We start from the raw sequence: 6,489 nt of genomic DNA on the forward strand, positions 1-6,489 counted from the left end.
TTCAGGTTCTCACGGGGTTAGTACGCAGATGGCTGTCTTCTGGGGTGCTGTGCCGTATAGTCTGGTAGAAGTTTACTGAAAATTTCAGAGGTGCGTGCTGCTTTCATCATCAGGGCGACCGCTATCACACGAATTTTTTAAACGTCGCTAAACTTCTATACAGTGGAACGAACCAGAAATGGGCCATATTCTTTTTTATCTTTCCGATTCAGGGATCAATTACTGTTCACGTGATTTACCGAGATGTAAAAATGGAGTTTGAGTAGCGGTACTTCATACTCATCTCAATATTTCCAAATGTATTTGAACTCTGCTATATTTTCGAATGATTTATTAGATATACCTTAACTGTCTACAGGTAGCTAACAAATCATTATAAAATGTAACAAAATTAAAATATTTTGTAACGACGTTAAGAAATCAAAATGCTGTGGCGTATCTGAACCTACCGTCTTCACATTCATACTACCCTTATCAAGAAGACGAGCGAGCGAAACCTGGGAACCCTCTAAAAATACTATGTTCTTTCACCACCCGAAATAAAGTTTCTCTCTCTCTCTCTCTCTCTCTGAAATAAATACCGCTTTTTTAAACTTTGGTAGGTGCTGAGAAGAAAATGCTATTCTAATTCATTTTAAGCAATGGTTTTCATAAATATCGCCATAACACTGTGTATTCTGAAAGTTGTCACCTCCTTTGGAAACGCCCTGTAGCTGTGGACTGCCAGCATCACTCTGTAACCAAAGCACCTTTAATTTCTGACGTAGCCTTTGAAGTGTGTAGGTGATCAAGGCGACTGCAACCCACGACATTATTACAGGCTCACTGAAGGAATACTATTCATCCCACTTCGGTACCATCGACCTTTGACATCTCTGAACTCCACACGATAGAAACGTCTGCATTTCAAACAGCCACAGGGCGGTTTTCCTATGAACTACACGTCTTGCAATTCAGGGGTAACGATACGTTAGACCAGTGGTATTCAACCTTTTTTGTTCGCGTACCCCCAGATATAATTTCTCTTCAACTTTGTACCCCCAAAGTTGTTGGTGTATAATTCAAGTTATACATAGTATATAATCTACATCTAAAATAAATTAAATAAATTACATTACTGATTATTCAGTGTTTATCATAAAATAATATATATATTTTTAAAAAATAGTGTAGTTGCGTCATATTGTGATTTATTGAATTAAAATTAAATTACTTGGTATTCCGTCAAATCGATTTACAGTTGGAACAGTAACTGTTCCAACTGTAAATCGATTATTCGATATGGAACAAAGAATGATATTTTAATTATCTTATTTTAAATACATTGTGATTTGACGGAATACCAAATAATTTAATTTTAATATATATTTTTTTTAAATTTCACGTACCCCCTAAGATGTCTTCGCGTACCCCCGGGGGTACGCTTACCCCAGGTTGAATACCACTGCGTTAGACAGATCAAGTCAAGGAGGATGAGATGGGCTGGGCATGTAGCCCGCATGGGAGAGAAGATGAATGCATACAAGGTTTTGGTGGGCAAACCAGAAGGAAAGAGGCCATTAGGAAGACCTAGACGTAGATGGGATTATAATATTAAAATTGTTCTTAGAGAAATAGGATGGGGTGTCATGAACTGGATTCATCTTGCTTAAGATAGGGACCAGTGGCGGGCTGTTGTGAACTTGGTGATGAACTTTCGGGTTCCATAAAATGAAAGGGAATTTCTTGAGTGGGTGAGCGACTGTTGGCTTCTCAGGAAGTCCCCCGCTCCATGATGTGAGTAAATAAGCACGTAAGGCGTAAAGATCCGAGTATAATGAGGGCGTCTTGCCAGAGAATCTGGCCGAAGTTACGAGCACATCAAGTTGAAGTAACTTACCGAGAATTATAGGTACATAAATGTGTAAGCTACACATAACTGATGTCAAACTAGTGATTTTGATCTTGAAAAGTTTTATATATTGGTTTTTTTTAGAAGAGAGCGATAAATTGTAATCAGTATTATTCATTTTATTTTTAAACTAAACAAGTAAAATATCATAGAAAAATTATAGCTGAATAGTAAGATTAATTTCTGCGTCTTTAACAAGAAACCGTTCTTCTAGAAGGGCCATGTGAAACTATTATTTATTTCAGGAACACAGCACCGGAAAGCAAGTGTCACAAGGACGGGACAACATTTTCAGCACCGCGTATAAAAAAAGGCGAGTTTATTTCCGTTGATTTTGTAGACCGATATTTGACTCAGATCGGGTAAAGTTTGTATCGCTTGGCGGTCAGTCAAAGTTCCAGACGTAATCCTGTCTTTTATGTTTCATACAGAACGGATTTATATCTGCACTACACTCTTGGCTAATAGTTGTTAAAATCACGTCCAGCACAAAGAGAGGATAATTTAATTACGACCCCCGTCTGAATAATATGAAAAAAGAAATTCGATCATATTAAGACATATTAAAATTTTAGAAAGAAATAAAAGTATCTTTTAACAGTGGCTGTTACTGTTCTATATTGTGACATTTATTCAGGAATAAGTAAAAATACTGTATCTTCAACTTCAAACATTTGCTAGAAGCATCTTTATAGTGAACATGCATCTACAACAGACTTAAATCTACAAATTAATTGGCAATAATCCCAGAGCTCATTGGAGCTTACCCCAGATGACACTTCTCAGCAACAAATCCACTTCAAATTAAACGCTGAAGGACTTACTCACATGGGAGCTCTACGGTCACAGAACGGACTGTTTAATTAAATAAGCAAAGTTGTTGTCTAATCATCTGAGGGCAACAGACTTTGCCGTTATCACCGACGGGAATACGCGATTAACCATCGAAGACAGTGACTTTTCAAGGTCTCATGACGGCGATATGCAGACGAAAGCCTTCTGGGTAACTTCGTAGTTAAGTCTAATAAAAACTGACTGACGCTTCACAGACGCGTACTGCCTCCATCATCAGGACGATGGAGGTAGAACACTTCTGAAACGTCGGTCATTTTCTACGAGACTAAACGACGCAGTATCTCAGAAGGATTTAATCTTAATCAAAGACAGGTCTGCGACATGCAAGCGAATTGTGTGAGCTGGAACGTTCATTTTTTCCCTTCGTCTATTTAACGACGCTGAATAATTTATGTGACGAAACCATGATTACGCTGGTTAATTAACTTGGGAAATGTGTGAAATGAAACGGTCGCGGTCTATTTCAAAATTACTATTATGGCTATTACGTAACATCGAGTCCGATCGGATAAAAATGAAACTTCGCATTCTGGATACCCACATTCATATCTCGGCCCAGACATCGGCTATCTTCACTAAGGCGTTCAGCGTTTTCCTTAGCAAATCCACGTAAACACTCGGACATCGCCTTTGATTAGGCTTCAAATGTTTCGGTCCACACCCCTTCCAATTCATGATTCAATAACCACATCATCATTCGACGCACCATCGTCTAAGCTACTGATAGCATCGTTAAATAAACAATCAACCTACTCCTAATATAACAGCCAATGTCCGTTCGTACGATGCAGAAAAATGTACATTAAGTTCTGACAGTAGTGACTCGGGTAGCAAGAAATATTAATGAAAGTATAGTGGTGCCTACGGTGGGGTCTGGTGGAGTATGCGTTTGGCGGGAGTCTGGAGTCAGTCGCCATGAGGATCTTTTCGCTTTCAATTCGGTTTGTGAGAAAACTTTATAAAATTTTTGTACTTCTACTGCGATCTTCAAAAATATTTCTGCAGCAAACTGAATTAATGTTTCGTCTCTCAAATCACACGAGACATTATTGATGGATCAGAAAGGGAATCTGCAAGACTACAGAAAATATGTCGAAACACGAACTTTGGAAATGACAGGTCATTAACGATGAGAAGGGAGGGATAATTAACCAGGAGAATAATTGACTGCTTTCATTTCCTCAGTACTGATTTCAAATTAACACAAATTCAATACGGGTTCAAAGCACCAAAATATGTCCCTGGGGCAAATACAAAAATGATCTTATTTTACGTAATGTCTGGTGTATAATAAGACAAAAATATGCATAGTTTGAAGATGGCTGTCTTCTGGGTTGCAGCGCCGTGTAGTCTGGTAGAGGTACTTGCTGCCCCAAATCACCTCCTAAACGTCGGTAAACATCTACCAGACTACACGGCGCTGCAACCCAGAAGACATGTCGGTATGAGAACCTGAAATCTCACTATATATAGAATTATACGCGAGATCGTTTATGGAAAATGGCTATATAAATGTGACAGGCCTATTATAATTTAATAGACGCCCTATATGCGTGTCAGTGTGTAACAGGACTGTGTTATGTGTGACTGGCAAAGCTCTCTCTCTCTCTCTCTCTCTCAGTAATGATGCTAGCTGCCAGAATATTCTATCGTACAAGTGATTCTAAATTAAACTGTTCTTTTAATTACTTCTGAAGGAAATAAAAGCAAGATATGGTTAACGTAAAAGAAAAGTCAAGGACTGAAATGCGAACTGTAGGATCCCGTTTAATTTCAACGGGTTCTTTACACTAATTTCTGATTAAGATAGTCAAAATTAAGGATAATTAATGGGCTGGGAGTCTAGCACGAACGTGAGAGACGATAAATGGATATAACGTTTTGGTCGGATAACCTGTGGGCCGAGACAAATTGCGAAACGCAGTCGAAGATGAAAGTATATTATTAAAATGAATGTAAAATACAAAGGGTTTAGTGGTGTGGAATGGATTCGTCTGACGCAGTCTCCTGATTCTGCCAGAGACGGGGAAAACTACGCGAATATTAGTGAGGAAAAGAAAACGTGAAAATTCTCTATCAACAGCTGATAAAACAGATATGACCTTGGCATTTTTCCTGGCGCTGCATAATTTGTTCTCATTCTTCCCATCGTTTCACTGGTCTGAAATTAACGAGCAGCTGACAAAATATTTATCTGCAGACGAGTGACGTGTTACAGTCAGGCAAGTATGAAAATTATCTTAGAATTCATGACGCAGAAAATTATGTAGATTCATAGATCATTTTAAGATGACTGTCTTTTCAGCTGTAGAGACGTGCAGCCTGGTAGAAGCTTACCGACGTTTCAGAGGTGCTTGCTGCCTCCAAAATCGCGGTGATTGGGGGCAGAAAAGACCTCTGAAACGTCGGTAAACTTATACCACACTACACTACAACCCAGAAGACAGATTTTTTAGGCGTGTACACAAATTGAAGGCTAAACTGCAGATACTTTAAATCCGCAGTTGTCAAGACATCGATTTATTCAGATATTGATTTTAAGACAAGAAGCCACAGTCAATTACTGGGCCAAATTTTAATTACTAGCTGGACTTGTAGGGACCTCACTGTCATGCACGCATTTACTAAACAGATGGCTGGTTAGGTTAGGTTAGGTTACAGCTGGCTGTACTACAGGAAGTCCATCGCGTATTAACAAAAGTCAGAGCGATGAAGGATTAAACTGAAACAGCTGTGCAAATTTAAAGTAAAAAGAATCAAACTTTTAAAACTTTTTTTCAGAGTTAAATCGCGTTTTGGCACAGCATACAGGCCCAGTCTAACATTATGATCTTCTTCTTAAGATATCTGTCTTCTGGGTTGTTCCGCCGTGTGGTCTAATAGAATGTTACTGACGTTTCAGAGGCGCTTACTGCCACCGACATCACGAAAACACATCGCCATGATAATTCCCAAATGATTCTCAATGTAAACAGCAATTATTTACCTAAACAGCGTTAACCTGTTAATCTCTGTAATGGTAAAGAGTTGTGTTTTCATTGCGGTACGGGCTGAATTATTAAATATAGTCGGCGTAGTAGTTCTTGGCCGGTGGAGAAGCTAGCGGAGCTGGCGGACGGGCCTATCTGTGTACCTGAGATGGCACGGTCAGTGCATTTCTTTTGTTTGGGCGTTCGGTCACACAAGCTCCTCAGCATTATACTATCGCAAAAGAGACTCGCTCCTAGCCTTACCCTTGAAAATTCCACCGGCCAAACACTATTGCGCCGACTATACTATGGACACGAGCTTCGGTTTTGAATGGTTAAACTTATTCAAATTTTGAACGTCTTACTTCGTATTCGTTCAAAAAACTGAGGATTAAAATTAAACCTTTGTAATTGACCCTAGTGATTATGTTGTTCACTTGATGGCAGAAGAAATGTGATCTTCAGAACGTCACGTGATTTATAAACACAGACAAATGAAAATTTCCAAAAACACGGATCAGTTTAATGACAAAAACCTTTAGACTAATCTAGTACTTACTTGGTTACTTTTAGCGAGACGTCTAGTTGTTTTCAGAACTCTGTCTGCGAACGCGTGCATCGTTATCATACACGGTCCTTATATTTTACTTTCACGCAACAAATATTTCAAGAGGATGAACGAACGTGCAGGTGTAACGCTTAACACATTTGTTACCACAACGCCCTCGTTAGTGAACTTCGCTCCGAACAGCAGCAAAATATATTTGGAAAGTC

The sequence above is a fragment of the Zootermopsis nevadensis genome, unplaced genomic scaffold, assembly GCF_977971745.1.
Source record: "Zootermopsis nevadensis isolate Lab colony 2312 unplaced genomic scaffold, Znev_1.0 Znev_ptg000032l, whole genome shotgun sequence".
NCBI lineage: Eukaryota > Metazoa > Arthropoda > Insecta > Blattodea > Termopsidae > Zootermopsis > Zootermopsis nevadensis.